General features: G+C 45.3%; 2 pseudogenes; both read left to right on the forward strand.

Annotated features, from left to right (window-relative positions):
* Nucleotides 1-3,125: 3,125 nt before the first annotated feature.
* Nucleotides 3,126-5,300, forward strand: LOC119368817 (annotated as a pseudogene).
* Nucleotides 5,301-16,899: 11,599 nt separating this feature from the next.
* LOC119361438 lies at nucleotides 16,900-18,856 on the forward strand (annotated as a pseudogene).
* The last annotated feature ends 819 nt before the right edge of the window (nucleotides 18,857-19,675 follow it).

The following is a 19,675-nucleotide window of genomic DNA, read 5'->3' on the forward strand; positions in this document are numbered from 1 at the left end:
ATTTCGACTTTATTTGCAAAATCTCTCTGGAAATTTGTAAAATGGGCATAACTTTTGCATACGAACTCGGATTAAAAAGTTTTATATATGAAAAATCATCTACTCGAAAAGTTAAACATTTTCAAAATCCCCAAAAACCTAACAGAAAAAAGTTACGGGGCTTTCAAGATCTAGAGGCAAAAAAATTCAAAAAAAAATTGATTTTGAAAAAAAAATTGAATTGTTTTTCAAAAAATGATACGTACTATGACCGGGAAGTTTGAAATATTTTTCAAAATTTCATCATAGTCATGAACATGAACAAAGTCCTAGACATCAACAAGGTATAATAGGATTGATATGCTAGATATATCAACAAGTGCTTGTGAAGTGACCTGTTGCTGGGGTTGAATAGAACTCTGAAGTTAAGCGTGCTTGGGCTGGAGTAGTGTGAGGATGGGTGACCTTTTGGGAAGTTTGACCACGGAGTGCGATTTGACTTGAGTTTAAGCATATTGACCCGAGATTAAGCCATAGTGACCTGAGATTAAGAAAAAAAATTAAAAAAAATAAAAAATAATTCTGAAAAAAATGAAAAAAATGTTACTAATGGCACACTTCTATGTGGTGCGCCATTAGTATACCAGATACTAATGGCGCACCTTGGTCTATACTAATGGCGCACTGCGTGGTGCGCCATTAGTATACCAGATACTAATGGCGCGCCAGTGGTGCGCCATTAGTAAAAAATACTGGTGGCGTGATAGTAATGGCGCACCGGTAGTGCGCAGGCTTTTTCCTAGTAGTGGAGTATAGTTGACAACTGCAGTTGCCATGATTGAACAACTGCAGTTACTATGAATAAACAAAATGCAGTTGCCATGATTGAACAACTGCAGTTCCGATCCCTGGACAACTGCAATTGCCATTACTGAACAACTGCAGTTCTGTGCCAGGACAACTGCAATTGCCATGCCAGGACAAAATGCAGTCGCCATGTATTGACCAACAACTACCATTCTTACAGGTTATTACAGTGGTGCTGCCCCAGCAAACGTCTCATGGCAAGCCATAGTGACCACGGAGTGCGATTTGACTTGAGTTTAAGCATATTGACCTGAGATTAAGCCATAGTGACCTGAGATTAAGAAAAAAAATTGAAAAAAAAATAAAAAATAATTCTGAAAAAAAATGAAAAAAATGTTACTAATGGCGCACTTCTATGTGGTGCGCCATTAGTATACCAGATACTAATGACGCACCTTGGTCTATACTAATGGCGCACTGCGTGGTGCACCATTAGTATACCAGATACTAATGGCGCGCCAGTGGTGCGCCATTAGTAAAAAATACTGGTGGCGTGATAGTAATGGCGCACCGGTAGTGCGCAGGCTTTTTCCTAGTAGTGGAGTATAGTTGACAACTGCAGTTGCCATGATTGAACAACTGCAGTTACCATGAATAAACAAAATGCAGTTGCCATGATTGAACAACTGCAGTTCCGATCCCTGGACAACTGCAATTGCCATTACTGGACAACTGCAGTTCTGTGCCAGGACAACTGCAATTGCCATGCCAGGACAAAATGCAGTCGCCATGTATTGACCAACAACTACCATTCTTACAGGTTATTACAGTGGTGCTGCCCCAGCAAACGTCTCATGGCAAGCTTCACATATTGCAGATAGAGCACGTCTTTTTGGTGTGACAGACCACACAAGATGGGCACATGCAGCACAACAAGGTAAGGAAAATTTGAACCGCAAAAATAGCACTGCATTTGTTTTTGTGGGAATAGCACGTGACAAAAAAGAAGGTTTGTAGCGGTGATGGTGGAAAAAATCAAACGGAAAACGCTAACAAGTGGTTTGTGCAATGATTCATATATTGTCTTCGGGATTTGCCAACTGCTAAAAGCATGTGTGCAGCACTAATGGTTGATCGCATTTGCCTAGTAAGCTCAAGCCTAGAATACAAAAGTTTTGATGCTAGAACACACTGGTTGCCATGTATTGGCAGCAGTATTTGCCATGTATGTAGGACTGCAGCTACCATGCATATAGAATCCAAGTTTTTGTACTGAAATGACCTGGTTGCCATGCATTGGCAACAGTAGTTGCCATGTTTGTTGGACTGTAGTTGCCATGACTGGACAACTACAGTTGCCATGCATGTCCACAGGCAGACTCACGGCTTGCTATTTGAATGATGTCATGCCAGATCACTTGAAGTTGATGTGATCCGTTACGATAAACATGTTATTCATGGCAAAATCTTACGCTCGTACATGTTCTTTCTATTACAGGGCCTACAACTACATTGAATAGCAGTGCAGGGACATCTACTGCGGGGAGCTCTGAGCGCACGGAAGACGCGTTCCACCAGCCTGCCGACAATCATGATGCAAACAATGCCGAGTCAGAGTCGGAAATTGCAATCATTCCAGCAATGCCGACAGGCACCCCTTTGAACACAAGCACTGGCAACACTCAAGTAGATGAAACTGCCGCCGATACTGAAGTGAATGATGAAACTGATGACGAAGCACAAGGGGATGAAGATGATGGGCAATCAGAGATCGTGGTACCTCAGCCACCGTATGTTGGGCAGAGATTTGAATCGTTTGCAGAAGCAAAGGAATTCTACCAGACATATGCAAAGTTCCATGGGTTTGCGGTCAACACCGAATACCATAGGAAAATTAAGAAAACTAATGAGTACAGCAGAGGTGAGATGAGGTGCTACAAGGCACGAAGGAACAAGAAAGGAAAAGGTGTTGCGCCTGTCGTTCCGGAATGAAAGAGAGGTATCGTTCTCAAGACGGGATGCCCTATCCGGTGTAAGCTGAACGAGATGGAACACAGTATGTGGTCACTAAATATTTTAACGAGCACAACCACAAACTCATAAAGAAGTTCGACCTGGTGAAGTTTCTGACCGCCCACAGAGGATTCACCCCACTCGAGAGGAAATTCATAAAGCTGCTACATGATTGTAACATCGGTCCATCAAGAATGGTGCAGATACTATCACTCATCCATAGCAAAAATGGGACTCTGAGTAGCATGCCCTACATACCAGCTGACGTCACAAACCTAAAGGCAAAATACTGTAGAGAGAGCAAGTTGGCTGACATAGAAGCCACGATGGCCTACTTCGATGAGAAAGCGAAGGAAGATCCAGATTTCTTCTATAGGATAAGGTTGGACGATGAGGACCGTGTCAGGAACATGTATTGGGTGGATGGTGCTGCAAGAAGAGCCTACAAACATTTCTGAGATTGCATTTCATTCAACGCGACGTATCTCACTAATATGTACAAGATGTTGTGCGCTCCATTCATAGGAATAAATAACCACAATCAATCGTTGCAGTTCGGGTGTGGGCTCGTTCAGAACAAAGACACGGATGGGTACGTTTGGTTGTTCAAGACCTTCTTGGAGTGCATGGATGGACTTGCTCCGATGAACATAATAACAGACCAGGATTTTAGTATGTGTGCAGGCATAGAGGAGGTCTTTCCGTTGGCAGTGCACAGGCACTGCAGGTGGCACATTATAAAGAAGGCTGAGGAGACGCTAGGACCGTTCTTTGCTGACCGTCCGAAGCTGCACAAGGCATTCAAGCTGTGCGTGGACCACAGCTTGATGGTGGAGGAGTTTGAAAGGAGCTGCATGGCCATGATTGAAACATATCAAGTCCAAGACAACGAGACTCTTGCTAGCCTGTGGGAGAAGCGAATGTATTGGGTGCCGGCCTACTTCATGCAGTGCTTCTTCCCTTTTCTGCAGACTACACAGCACAGCAAGGGGTTCAATGCTGTTTTGAAGCGGTACGTGAGCCCTGGCAACTCATTGCTACAGTTTGCCAAGCAGTACACAGCTTTGCAACAAAAAATACTGGGATCTGAGCAACAGCAAGAAGCGAACACCGTGCTAAAGCAGCCAAAATTGCTAACATATTTACCGATGGAGAGGCAGATGAGCAAGATATACACCAACAAGATCTTTAACAAGTAAGTCAGTTGCGTTACAGTCTTATTTACACAAAGCACGAAGGCAGTAGGTCCCATATAGAATGCAATGCAGTTGCCATGATTTGTGGTTGACATGTTTAATGAAATACTGTTTGCCATGCTTACTCAGCTGCAGTTGCCATGTTCAATGAAAATACTGTTTGCCATGCTTACTCACATGCAGTTGCCATGTTCAATGAAATATAGCTACCATGTTTAATGCACTGTACTTCCATTGGGCATGTTGGTATGCAAATGCCAATGTCAACTGAAAATGTTATGTTGTTGCCATTTCTACTGAAATGCAATTGCCATGTTTACTAAAATGCAACTGCCATGTTTGCTGAAATGCAATTGCCATGTTTACTCAACTGTAGTTGCCATGTTTAATAAAATGCAGTTGCCATGTTTTATGCAATGTGCTTCCATTGGGAATGTTGGTGTGGAAATAACGATGGCCAGTTGAAAATGTAATGCAGTTGCCATGTCTAATGTACTACAGTTGCCATGTGTAATGTACTATAGTTGTCATGTCTAATGTACTATAGTTGCCATGTTCAAGCTACTATATTTGCCATGTTCAATGTACTATATTTGCCATGTTCAGACAAAATATATTTCTATTTACATGACAACATAAGGTGCTACAAAAAAAGATCGCACGATAGTTTAATAGAAAACACACAAAACTTGCAGATTCCAGGAAGAAATAAAGTGTGCCAGCATGTTCACGGCTTTCCAGGTGGACGAACATACGTTCAAGGTGTGTTCTATTTTGGGCATGTCAGATTCAGAACCTGAAGACTCGGACAAAGGAAGGAACTACTTCGTGAAAGCCTCGATCGGATAAGGCGAATACTACTGCCAATGTTGCAAGTTTGAATGGGACGGCATTGTGTGCTGTCACATACTAAAAGTAATGGACATGAACATTGTGACATGGATGCCCCGCCATTTCATAAGGCGGCGATGGACTTGGGACGCTGACGACACGTTGGCGCCGCAGACAACAAACACAGTTCTGGCTGTGCATGACGAGAGACCTGAGTCAACCATGGAAGCCGTGAGGCACGTTGTGCTGACAAAGAACTATGCTGACTTAATTGATGAAGCATGTAAGAGTGATGAGACAGCGAGAGTCACAGAAAAACACAAGAAGGCCCTGAAAAGTGAGCTTGATGAGATCAAGAAGAGGAAAGCTGAGGAAGCCTTACACAGGTTCCCCCGCACATCAAGTGTGCCTTTGTCCACGGGGCCATCATCTGAAAACTCGGAGATAGGATCTGGAACAGCAAGCAAACAAACCCAGGTCAGGAACCCGCCCCGTTCCATCACAAAGGGGCATCCAAAAGAGATAAGGTACAAATCGGGATTGGAGATTCAAGCAAAACACAAGAAAACAAAGAAAGGGACGGGCAATCCGTAAGCAAAATTGGGGCGGTGTGACATGGTCCTTGTGGACATTTTGTTTTGTAGCCTAGATGTTGTGAATTTTTTTTAAATTGGGAGAATGACTCTTGAGGGGCATCAGAAGTAGAAGGAAAAATACATTGAATGGATAACTGAAGTTGCCATGTTGTGGGTACTTAATCTGCCATGTTATGTGTAGTTAATCTGCCATGCTATTTTATACTAAATATGCCATGCTATTTTATTCTAAATATGCCATGATATTTTATACTGGATCTGCCATGTTAATTATACTGGATCTGCCATGTTAATTGTACTGGATCTGCCATGTAGTTTATGCTGAATCTGTCGTCTTGTTTGTACTGAATCTGCCATGTTAGCTGTACTGAAATATGCCATGTTATTTGTAATGACTCTGCATCGCATATATTTCCATGTTAATTCGACGCGTTTAGTCATACATAGTGTGTTGTGTGCAAATGTATGGGAAACAAGTTGAAAAAAGCGTAACGTGCATCAACCACGGGAAAGGTTATGGCTACATGATCAAACTACCATGCTAGCCGGTGTAGTTAGCAATGAAAAAGAAAGAAGCAAAACAGCCAAATGAAAAACGACGATGACTTTCACTAACCATATCTGATGAACTACATTTGCCATGTTTTAAAACATCGTAGACGCATTCGAAGCAGCAAACTGCTGCTACAAACGATGAAACCATAATAATAATGATAAACATAAAACGTATCTGCTGTCACGCCTAAATAGGTTCACATCCACACATATATTATACAAAATATTCAAATGTCGCTCGCACACCACCACTACATACTAGGCTACGCAAGGTTGCAGTCATAACATAGCACACGGACATAGTTTTGACAAGAACAAAGATAGTACCTTACATTCCTCGGCAACATAATGTAAGGTATGTGTCCGGTGTGTAACGCCACGTGATCACTTGTACTTCTTGATGACTTTCTTGACAGCTTCCTCCACAAACTCTCGTGCTCCGGACCGCTTGTTGAAATCTTCATTTGTCAAGTAGCTCCATGTGTAAATTTTTTGGAGCTCAACAACCGTTGCAGCTGTGACAGCGGGAACAAGTCTACCTTCCCACTTTGCAAAGTATTCCAATGTGTGAAAGCCAAAGTCCATCCTGCACAAGAAAAATAGTGAGGTGAACTCGCAAAAAGGACAGACATAGCAATGTTAAACTTCAATTCAGATGTAACAACAAAGAGGGGTGGGATTGATGTAAATGGCACATGAAGGAGGGGGTAGGAAATTACGTGTTCCCTTGATTCGTAGTCGCCACATACTCAATCGGGGAATGTCTGATCTGGACCTTTGAGTTTTCGTAGTGACGGTTCCATGTCTCTTTGACGTTGTTGATGAAGAATTCAGCATGCGAAGTAAGGTCAGCATCAGCTGCCGAACGCATTGAATCAAGCACCTCAAAGCGTTGGTTTTTCAGGTCAAGACAGATCGCGTAGTGGTGACCACACTTGTCATGTGGGTCATATGGTGCAAGCTCCTGGAACATGGGGAACAGGACCTGCAAGTAAAAATGAAGGAAATGAGAAGCAGAGTTCACATGAAGAACAGCAGAGGGACAAAAAAAGTAGAATCACGTAGAATGTTTAGTTATAGTGGGTAGTTGAAAGAAAGTTGCTGTCCATGTATGAACAAAATTTGTCGCGTATTTTACTTTGAAGTTGCCACATAGTTTGCACGGTATGCAAAAATCAGAAAGTCAGTTTGCATGGTAGCTGATGCGACATGAAACATTTGCCACATAAACAGAGTGCAGATAATGGCAAAAAACCATACCATGTGAAAAAAAGTGCAAACAGGGAAGGAGTACTCACATATTTCTTCACTGTGAGCTTGAATTCACCGTGTTGAGCAAAATTCTTCCTCGGGATTTTGTGGTGGAAGTCACCATCCCATATTTTGCAGGTCACATTATAATGCATGATTGTTTTGTCGAGAAACATATCCGTATACTTGTTGATGTAGTCAATCCCGCATGCAACTACATTTGTTGACATTTTACCGTTTGGCCTCACAGACTCACAAGATCACCCAGGTCGACGTACGTCGCTTCACATTGAATGACCTTAGTTCTGTCCAAACATGAGCTGTATGAAAATGATATAACATGAAAGAATCATGTCTACTAAGTAAAAAAGGAAGAACTAAAACGTAAGCAGATCATATCTAGAAAGTAGAAAAAAAATATGAATGGTAGAAAGAGCAAAGCAAAAATGTTGTCATTACGCTTTCAGCTCCTTCATGTGCTTGCTGCTGGCCCTCGCATTACCAAATCGCTTGACAATATCGTACAGCTGGGTTTGTTCCTTTGTGGCCCTGACTTCGGGCTCGTAGTCTTCCGCGGGAGGTGGGTGAACTACCCTCTGCTGCCTCACAAAACCAAGGGTGGCACTCCTAATGGTATCCTCAGATACCGTATCTGCAGGCACATTGGAACTTGATTGCCCCTGACCTCGTGAGGACCTCCTCTACAATGCTGCCTCCTCGATCCTGCGGTAAGCTTCATCAAGTGACGGTGAAATCTCCTCAGGGGTGCCTGCAAGCATCAAAAAAGTGGGTTAGGGTACCTGGAAAAACAAAACAAATGGAATGTGAAAAGATAGGGTGCATGATGTGAAATGTAGGTACAAAAAGTAGGGAGTTGCCATGTGGGGGCAAATCCAGTTGCCATGTGTAGTGCACTGTAGTTGCCATGTGACAGCAACTACAGTTGCCATATTGTGTCAACTCCAGTTGCCATGTGCTTGCCGAACGAAAAATGCAGCATGGAAACAAAAATAGAGGTGACATGGTGCAGCAAATCCAGTTGCCATGTGTATTGCACTGTAGTTGCCATGTGACAACAACTACAGTTGCCATGTTGAATCAACTTCAGTTGCCATGTGATTGCCGAATGTAAAATGCACCATGGCAACAAAATTGTAGGTAACATGGTGCAGCAAATCCAGTTGCCATGTCATCACATAACAGTTGCCATCACAAGTGAGAACCCCAAAAAGAATGCTTGGTACAAAAGTTAGACTACACAGATGTATACAAGAAAATGATAAGCACGTAAGAAATGTACCTTGGATGATCGGCTCTGCGAACTTGACAGCCTTCCTGCCCTCGACCATTGGCTGCGCCATCATTGCGGGCATGACTCCCGGGAAAGCAAAGGCAACTGGCATAGGATCTGGCACCACTGGTTGATCTTGACTGATGCCAAGGCTGAAGCTCGGTGGGGTGAAGGCCATTGGGTGCCTCTCATGCCTACTGGCCGGACCGTGAACAACTTGCGGGGCAGAATCCAAGGGTGAAAGATCAACAAACATATCTGAATCGGCCGCTACAGAATGATCGGGCTTATTTGTAGGGCGGGTTGTGTTGTCAGCGGTATCAGCCGCAGCTTTCTTGACAATCTTCTTGTTTGGGCTGTTGGGGACACCAACATTGACTGGGAGCCTGGAAGTGAGCAGATTTAAGCTGGGGATTTCCACTGCGGGTAAAGGCGCACTCTGCTTCGGATGTTCACCTGTGTCACTCATGCCCGGCTTGACACCTGCATCAGTTGTGCTCCGGTCTTCCGGTTTCTCCATCGCATTGCTTTTGGCAGGTGGCGGGAACAGTGTGGACGCAGGAACATAACCAGACTCATCTCTGCTGCTCCTAGCTACAGCTGGTGCGTTGGGTATGTATGTTGATTGCTTGCGGGGGCTACGACGCCTAGGTGGAAGACCAGCACGCGAAACAGTCGCCTTAGCAGTATCTGCACCAACAGGAGCTGGAGCTGTTGTGCCAAGACTCTCATCTGTAGATAGCATATCATTATGAACTGCCGCCTCAGCCACTTCTGTCATGGACACAGGAGTGCCACCACGCACACGCTTGGAATCAGTGTCAGATGAGCAGGAATCTTCCTTGCTTAGGTTGGTCTCGGGAGCGTACACTTCAATGCTTGCTGATGGGGTGGCATGGCTCACAACAACATCCTTCATTGCCAGAAGAGTTGGCAATATTTCAGCTGTCCTGGCAGATACCGACTCGTCACTCCCTGATGTACGGATGCCTGTTGTTCTAACCTGCACATCTGCAACCGGCGGAGATGGTCGGCCACTTGCGTCATAGTTAGTTGGAACAGTTGACGGTTCAGCAGCAGTTTTGTCGACTGGCGCCTCATGAACATCTGAGTTGCCTCATGTTGACAACTTTGAATGAAGGCGTTCGAGTGGGTCCCTAATGATATGCTTGGCCCCGCGTGCAGTAGTCTTCTTCACCCTGGAAAAAAAAGAAAGCACATGAAAAAGGTATTAAAAAAGAACAAACAATATTTGCCATGGTAGAAATCTAAAAAAAATGAAAAAATAGGTGGAAAAGCTGGTAGTTGCCATGTAAGGGGAATATGAGTTGCCATGTGGCCTAGTTAGCAGTTGCCATGCAAATCCAGCAAGAGTTGCCATGGTAGCCAACTTGAAGAATGATAAAAATGTCTGATGTACCAGGAATGCAATTTCAAAACTAGGTATGGGATGAGCACACAAGCCAATGGAAAGATGGCACTTGCCATGTAGGTACAATAAGAGTTGCCATTTGGCCTAGATAGCAGTTGCCATGTAAAAGCAAGCAGGAGTTTGCCATGTAGTTAAAAAGGAAGAAAATCATTTGAAAAATAGCAGTTGCCATGTGGGGATGATGACAGAAGCCCATGTGACAAGCTGAAGGATGTATTGAAAAATCAAAAATATAGCACTATGTCAATGAAAGCACATGGCAAACCTACTTCTTGACTGGCTTTCTCAGGTCTGGCAACACGACAGGATCCCTAGTGTTGAACGTCGTCATACGAGGAGATGACTTGGTGGAAGGGGTGTCACCAACAATGGGGGCACCTTTGTTCAACCGAGCCGAAACACGGGTTGGCGTCGGTGCCTGTTTCTTCGTAACTGCTCGTCCACCAGTTGTCGCCTCACTGCACGTATAAGATGGAGGAAACAAAGGGTGGCAATTGTAACACAGCAAACTCAGTGCCGCGCTTAGCAAAAACAAATGCAGAAAGGGATCAGTCTGTTCCAAAAATATAGACAAGATAAAAAAACTAAAATTAAAGTCGAACCTCCTCCTAGCAGCTACGGGATCGGTCCTAGACCTCTTGCCAAGAGAACCCTGCCCAACATCCTCTGGAGCCCTCCCCCTCTTTGATGGCAACGCGCCATCGCCTCTCGCCGCCGTATGTTCTTTGACTTTCTCCGATGGAGGGACATCTGGTGCATCCTTTCCCTTCTTACCACCTGCACAAACTTCAACATGTTCATCATCATCGGTGTCCTATTTCACGTTCTCCATGCATCGTCGTCATCCTTGTCAAGACCAGCGTCTCCATCTAGGTCATCTTGTGTGTCAGCAAGCTCTTGGGAACTGTTGTAGTCATACCGGCCACGGCAACCAGTTGGCCGATGTGTCCGTTCTGGGACAAATATAGTGAACTGCCTCGCAACCGCATCGCTGTTAGAGCCATAAAGGGACGTCCACCCCTCAACCAACTTCCCGAGCAAACCGGTCATTCCAGATGCAAACTGCCCAATTAGATGCTCAACAAATGCCCTCGCCTGCGCACAAAACAAGAAGCAGCAATAACCAATCATATTACAGTCACTTGCACGAGATCAAAAAATAATCCAAGGCAACCATAGATATATATATCTTTGATTACCTCAGTAGGGCAAGACGGAGCTGAGTGCACGTCCATCCACTTTCCGAAGTTTTGAGGCCCCCCAAACACGTTGTAGTCTATAGCATGCTTGGCCATCAGCTGGAAAAAACCAAAAAACAATAGCTAGGATGTAAGAGAGAGAATGATGAACACTGATAGCAGTTCATGTGTTGTAAAATGCAACAAAGAAAGAAGACGCGAATATAAGTTTCAGCACAAATGACAAAGTTGCCATGTGGAGTGAGTCATGGATACCGTACGCAGACAGCCATGGCTAACAAAGGTAGTCATCTCTTGTTAACCACAGACGGTTGCCACATGGTGATTTGTCATATGTTATGTCGCAGAAATTTGTAAGAATGTCGTGTAGACATAGAAACCAGGACTAACGTGCAGTTTTCAATATTTGGTATCAGTTACCCTGTCTGCAGCAAGCACAACCTTGACAGCATCGATAGTCCACGCAGAAACAGCAAACTTGTGCGTAGGCGGCGGGCCTCCTATCCCAGTGAAATCCACGGTAGACAGATCAAGACAGTCGACATACATGAGCTGATGTACGACAATTTTAAAAAGAAAGAAATATCAGTTGCCATCATGGTATTTTGCGAAAAAACAGGATAATATATGTTCCTACAATCATCAAGTTGAAGTGCATGAAAAAAGAGAAAAAGAAGAAGTTGTCATCTGTATGTGCTAATTGCCATCATAGTGTGATGGCAGTTGCCATATTGTCATGATGGCAGTTGCCATCATAGTATGATGGCAGTTACCATATTGTCATGATGGCAGTTGCCATCTTGTTATGATCAGGTTGCCATGCATGAAAATAAAAGGTGTTAAAAAGAGTGTTCACAGAAAAGGACTGGTGAAAAAAATACCATTAAATGCAGTCGACAACCCTTCTGGTACATCTTGCTTGAGAATGCATCATGCAGGAAGTCGGCAATGAACTTACACCAATTCATGTTCTTCACATCTTTCAGATTCGCCTGCACCGCACAATTTTCAGGACAACGAGTTGCCGCATCAAAAACCAAATCGAAAAAACATCAAAGAACACTGGCAGTGACTATCTTGCACATGACATCTGAAGCCAAAAGATTGAAGGAAAATAATGTAGTAAAGATAGATCATTCACCAGGATGGGGAAGCATTTGTGGCTTGGGCGAAGAGAAGTGGTCGGCGCGAAAACAGCTGAGATGAGGTACATGAGTAGTTTCATCTTAAAAACCTCGCCATGGGTTGTCATGGCCTGCAGCGAATCTGCTAGTATAGACGTGTTCGGCATGGATTCCAAACCAGGAAACAAACGGGGGAACAACGCTTCCTCGATCTTGTTATTGACCTCATACGGGACTTTGATATGTCCATGGGGCACACCCAAAGTGCAGAAAACAGATTCCTCGTTCAACGGCAGTCTTCCACGTCCCGGAATCACAAATTCCCTGGAGGCGGGGTCGTAAATCTCACCAAGCCAGTCGCATACAGGGTTGACTAGATTCGTGCACCGGACATTCATCAGAGCCTGCATACCCATCTCAGCAGCAGCTCCCTTCTGATCGTCGGTAAATCTGTCAGTCAATGAAGTCAGTCGTTCCTGGGAGGCCCTGTTACGAGTATGTTTCTTCTTCTGCAAAAAACAAAGAAATGCTCAGTTGTTGCCGTGTTTTCACTGTCATGAAATGTTAGTTCATGACAGACGACTACAAAGCTCAAGGTGGCAACCAATAACATATGCAGGAGGAGGAGGGTGTGTGGACAGTTACCTCGTCACCCTCTTTTTTCCGTCCAGTTGCCCGATTCTGCTGTGGTGGATCCATGAAATCATCATCATCATTTTGATGATCACCGCAAGCCATTCTGTTGAGGTAAGAACAGACCAAATTATCACGGTGGAAATGAAAATGCAGGGAGTAGGCAGTTGCCACCTAACAGAATGTCCTTGCCGCATGAGCTCGAGTGAAAATGTCAACTAGTGAATGCCACATGAACACGCACGCACCCCCCCTATGATTGTCAAAAACATAAATGTGGCAATTAATCACATTGGTTACATTTGAAAAAAAATGTACAGATCGTAAATGCACTTAAAAACAAAATGTTGAAGTTGCCATGTTAGCACAAGATAGTACGAAAGAAAGTCAAAAAATCCTCCACTGCACAAACCTGAGATGTGGCAGCTCACACCCTGTCCTCATGCAATAATGACTTGACATGTGTTCAATGGCAAAAAATGTGCTAGGTTGAAATTGCCATGTTAAAATGCAACACAGAATTCAAAAAAGCAATGAAAAACATCTAATGAACAACCTGAAATTGCCACAGTGTATTCAGATATCAGTGTTGGGATCTACGGTAGGGTGCGTCGACTGCAAATTAAAATTTCCAACGCATAGAACAACCAAGAACATGCTACGGGAGATGGATCATAGTTCGTTACCACTAGAAACGCAGTGCCGTGCAGCGGAAGAAGAGTTGGGGCAGCGCTTCCGCGTGGATCGTCTCCTCCTCGTCCGATCTCCCTCAAACAGCCGGTCGTCCGATCCCACGTACAAGTTCGCCGGAGCGGCGCAAGTGCACCGCCTCTAATGGTATCCGCGCGTGCACGAGGAACACCGTGTGGCGGACTGCTAGGTCCGATCACACAGTCGGCAGCGAGTGGAGGTGTCTATTCGCAACACATGCAAACCCTAGTCGCAGCGCCGAAGCAATCAACCACATAAGTGCGTTGCACCTCCACCTTATATAGGCGTCCGTCGCGGGCTCAACACTTGGGCCTCGCATGGACCCTAAAGCCCACAAGTCTACTCAGCCACAATCCGAATACAGCTCGGATCACATCCGACCAGTGTCTTCGGATCCGACCTCGTAGGTTCCTTCCCTTAAGCGTGCGACCCCTTAGGTTCAAGTCAGCTTGGTCGCAGTTTGGATCACCTCCGACCTGCACGGTTGGTAGCGGCCTCTAGCAAGGCGTGCCGACCACTAAGCAGACTATGAAGCTGGTTAGGCGAACTTGTACAACGTGTCACACTTCTGTTCCCTTTGCCTCACGATATATGTTGTCGAGCTCAAGGCGAGACTGTCATCCTTGTGCTAGCCCGACCTCTTTCTCGTTCCAGTGATCCCAACCACTACCCGGATTATCTCATAATCCTTGTTGCATGGCCATGCTTATCCTGGTCGGATCACACGAGGGGCCCAGAGTATATCTCTCCTGATCGGAGGGGCAAATCCCATCTTGCTCGACCATGTCTCGCAGCATGGGACTAGACATACCCGAAACCTACCTTTGTAACTACCCAGTCACGGAGTAGCGTTTGGTCGGCCCAAAGCAAGTTTTTCACCATCTCGAGTACATGCTTCAGCTCAGGTCTTAGGACATAGAACGTATGTTCTACTAGAGACTCACAGATGACATATCGCTGTGTCTCATAGTTGGGTCTGTCCGACTCGGACCTTATCTCGACTCGGATCTGACTACGTTGAATCCGACCAGACCTTTCCAAGTCCATATTATCCGGTTAGCATCCAATGCCCCATGGCTAGTGAGACCAAGCCATCGACCGTGTCATATGCTAGTCTAGTCGGCTGCGCGTCCACACAACCCTTTCGACTAGGGACCTTTTAGGACAGTCATCATACAATGCATAGTCCCACAAACAAGTCACGTACTTGCTGATACACATCATTGATAATGTCCAAGGACTATCTTTATTCATAAATACATAGGAAATATCATCATACATGATTGCCTCTAGGGCATATCTCCAACAGTCATCATGGCAAAACACGAAAAATTGAGTCTGTCGTACAATGAATTTGCCACATTATACTGACTGTAACATGGCAACAGACATGCTGTGTTCAGACAAATACTTGCCACATGGAAAGCATGTATATGGCATCTGACAGAATTGATGTGCAAGTTAGTTGCCATGTTATGCAGCCAATTTGCCACATTATCCTGTCTACAACATGGCAACAGCCACAGTATGTTCACAGTCTATTTGCCACAAGAATATACTATCCATATGGCGACAGATACAGTTGATGTGCAGATTAGATGCCATCCAGTGCAATTGGTTGCTGAAACTGCAGTGACTACCGATTTACTACACTTTACCATTCCTACAGTGTGGCAACTATCACAATCATTCAAGAAAATTAGTTGCTACGCGGAAAAGAATGTTTGTGGCAACTACCATAGTCATTCAAGAAATTAGTTGCCACATGGAAAAGCATGTTTGTGGCAACTATCATAGTCATTCAAGAAATTAGTTGCCACATGGAAAAGCATGTTTGTCGCAACTAACATAGTCATTCAGGAAATTAGTTGCCACATGGAAAAAGCATGTTTGTGGCAACTATCACAGCCATTCAGGAAATTAGTTGCCATACAGTCGTGACAGTTACTCAAACTACCACGTTTGCCTTCATACTGCAGTTTGAAAAACAACTAACTAGATCTAGGGTTCAATGGCAACTATAGTGACTTGAAATTCATCCCCAAAATTCTCCCTGAACTGATCGCAAACACCAATTCGAAGCAATGCGCAACTATCAGACCGGAAAACAACGGCCCAATCCCAAAGCACAACCAGTGTGTGTCTCCGGACAGGCAGAGCCACACCGGCGAGACCGCCACCGCGGCGGCGACGAAACTGCCCAGTGCCATCGAAAACGACAAGCACAGGACTCCGCCGCCGACGAGAACGCCGGCGCATCACCAAATCGCCTGAATCTCTATGAATCTCGAGCGAAGCATCGAACACGGAGGGAAGGGGAGAAAATGCAGGCAAGGATTGTGAGAGTGAGAGCAAGCATTAACTTCAACCTATAGGCGCTCCGGCGAAGCCGCTCCGGTCCGGCGAGCACCACCGACGGCCGCGAAAGCCGTCGACTCTTCCGCCTCCGCCGTCGCCTTCTCCCCTCGTCTTCTCCTTCAATCGTCTGAAATGCGAAGTGGGTTGTGCGAGTAACTGTGGGGATGAGTAAATGGAACCGTGAGGGGGAGGGGGGCGAAGTGCGCGACGTGTTTGATGTCAACCACGGTCGGCGCGCGGCGTGCGGGAGCATAGCAGTTCCCACCGCATGCCCCCAAGTGGCAACCACTGACCGCGTGTGGCAACTAACGTGCGGGCGAACTATGTCACACACCACACACACGCCTTGTCCTACGTGGCACAGAAAATCAGCCAGATTGTGCCAAGATCCGTGCATAAAGTACTGGACAGTGATGGATGCGTGTGATCGAGATGGTCAGCGCCCACACGTGTGGGCGTTAACATTTCTGATCGTTTATGCGCCCGTCCAAACACGCAAAGTAAACATCACGTCGAGAAGAAGCCGTGACAAATGGGACATCTGCCTGACAAGTGACAACCATCGATGGTGAAGCGCGCTCAGTAATACTTTTTTTTTTTGCGAGGATCAGTAATACTCCTACTTTTCTCCTAGGTGAACAAGCGACCGGGCCAGGTCATCGTCTCTTATGTTCTCTAGTCAGGACGTAAGGAGAAACCCTGGCTTTCTCACTTCATTCAACATAAAATATTTGTATTCGATGGAAATAAGACTTGACTAGTAGTACATATGCAGCGATTCTACCCTTGAATCAAATAAACTGGCGACAGCATACTTGGGTGATACCACAATTCACCTCTACAGATACACTCATCTTCTTAGACTGCATACATAGTCTAAGGAGGCACTCCAGTTCCACACATCTTCATTTAGTTATAAAGTTATGGAGCATCTAGCCTTCCACTTAACCTTCCTCCTCTGGATGACCATATTCCTTTCATCCTCCGCCACCGCGAGTGAAGATGACCAGTTCGTCTACTCTGGCTTCTCCGGCAGCAATCTTATCCTCGATGGTGCGGCCATGGTTACACCAGATGGGGTCCTTGAGCTGACCAATGGGACGCTTGGCTCTATCCATCTCCATGGCAGTTCCGCAGGTCGCCTGGTGGGGCAGTGCAGTCCTTCTCAATATCCTTTGTCTTCGGCATGGCCTCTGTCAACTTTAATGGTTGTCCCAACAGCATGAACTTTTCTGTCCATCAGGGTCTCACAAATAAGAGCATATTTGCAGTCGTGCTTGAAGCTTGCCGCCAAGATAACAACTTCCAGGAAAACAATGATAACGATGTCAGCATCTCCATCGGAGGTAAAACCTCGGCGAAATCTCCTGCTGGTTTCTATGATGGCAAGAGTGGTATTTTCAACATCTTGCTCCTAGTTAGTCACGACATCATGCAAATGTGGGTGGAGTATGATGCCGCGGCCACACGGATCAACGTGGCCTTGGCTCCCCTCGAGGTAGTTAAACCGTCGAGGCCATTGCTATCACTTTCCCACAACATCTCAACAGTGCTGGGGGATCCAGCATATATTGGCTTCTCGGCTTCAACTAGTATAATCAGCTTGAGATATAGTGTGCTTGGCTGGAGCTTTGGTATGAACCGTCCTGCTCCAAGCCTCCAACCATAGACATCGCCAAGTTGCCGAAGTTGCCTCGGGTTGACCCAAAAGCTCAATCCAAACTGTTGAAGATCATACTGCCGATAGCCATGGTCACACTTGTCCTGCTTGTGGGAACAACAGTTATTCTATTTGTGAGGAGGAGAATAAGGTACGCTGAACTATATGAAGATTGGGAGCATGAGTTTGGGCCACACCGCTTCTCCTACAAGGATCTGTTCCAGGCTAGCTACAGAAGGATTTCATAATAAGAATCTGCTTGGCCGTGGAGGATTCGGGAAGGTGTATAAAAGTGTGCTTCCAGTCTCTAAGCTGCAGGTTGCTGTGAAGAGGGTGTCCCACGAGTCGAAGCAAGGAATCAAGGAGTTCATCGCCGAGGTTGTCAGCATAGGCCGCCTCCGACACCGCAACCTTGTCCAGTTGCTCGGTTATTGCAGGAGGAAAGATGAACTCTCGTTGGTGTATGAATATATGCCAAACGGTAGTCTTGAAAAGTATTTGTATGTTGAAGCAGACAAGACCACACTGGATTGGGCGCAGAGGCTTCAGATCATCAAAGGTGTTGCATCTGCCATATTCTACCTCCATGAGAAATGGGAGAAAGTTGTCATCCACCGAGACATCAAAGCAAGCAATGTTCTTCTTAACGATGAAATGAATGGACATCTAGGTGACTTTGGCCTTGCAAGATTGTATGACCGTGGCACCAACCTACAAACAACACGTGTGGCTTTGGTACCTTTGGATATATAGCCCCAGAGCTAGCACGCACCGGTAAAGCATCCCCTCTAACAGATGTGTACGCATTTGGCATTTTCGTTCTTGAGGTAACCTGTGGGAAAAGGCCAATCAACAATTGTTCACAGGATGGTCCAAAGCTGCTAGACGACTGGGTTGTCGAGCATTGGCAGAGAGGATCACTAACAGACACAACGGACAGGAGGATACAAGGAGAGTATGATGCTGATGAGGTACATCTCGTGTTACAGCTAGGACTGTTGTGTGCACATCCATTTTGCAGCACAAGGCCCAGCATGCGGCAGGTCATGCAATACCTTGACGGTGACATGCCGCTCCCCGAGCTGCCACCCACAAACTTAAGTTATAGCATGTTGGCCCTAACGCAGAATGAAGGTTTCGATCAATACACGGCATTGCCTTGCACAGTCGGCAGCAATGGCATGACGTTTAGCCTCTTCAGTGGAAGATGGTCCACTTAGGTAAATGGGATTCGCAGAGTCAAACCAAGCTTCGGTTTTATCTTGTTCTTGTGTTGGGAGTAGACTCCAAGCTGTGTAACGTGTTTTTCTATTTTCTTTTGAAATCAATGTGTCTGTAACAAATTGCTTTCTTCTTAATGAATAAGTAGAGCTCCTGCCGGTTTCCCGAGAAGGGCCAAGCCAAACAAGCATTTTATATTTAATAGAGCTTTGTAACCTGAGTTAGTGAAGCACGCTGCATTTTTTTGTTTATACTACACAAATATGTACTTATATGCAAGATAACTCTTGTATCATTAATAAGATTTTTTTTTCAAAAAGGAGGTTTACCCCAGCCTCTGCATCAGAAAGATGCATACGGCTCATATTATTAAAAATAAAGTCCAGCAACAAAGTCGTCAAGTATCGAGTTGTGAAGATAAACAAAAGGCTCGAAAGAGCTCAAACCCAAACCCACAACCGACTGGCAAACACAAAGGAGCACTACATGCCTATCCTATTACATGACCGCCATTCAAACCGGTTGAAAATATCCCGCGCTACCATCTCCCATCGGGTAGACGCAGTAACCAAACGCTCCCTGGCCTCCGTCGGAGTGAGTAGCGACCACATATGGATGAATGCCGTGGCCCTGAAGATAACCTGCAAAAAGTGAATGTTTGTTGATCTGTTAAATACTAAATCATTTCTGCAATTCCATACTGCCCAAAGTAAAGCACAAACGCCAACACGAATGTGTCTTGCAGTATCGGAATCAACCCCATCAAGCCATGTTCCAAATAGCATGTTGATAGAGGTGGGCTGATTGATATTGAACGC

The sequence above is a fragment of the Triticum dicoccoides genome, chromosome 2B (assembly GCF_002162155.2).
Source record: "Triticum dicoccoides isolate Atlit2015 ecotype Zavitan chromosome 2B, WEW_v2.0, whole genome shotgun sequence".
NCBI lineage: Eukaryota > Viridiplantae > Streptophyta > Magnoliopsida > Poales > Poaceae > Triticum > Triticum dicoccoides.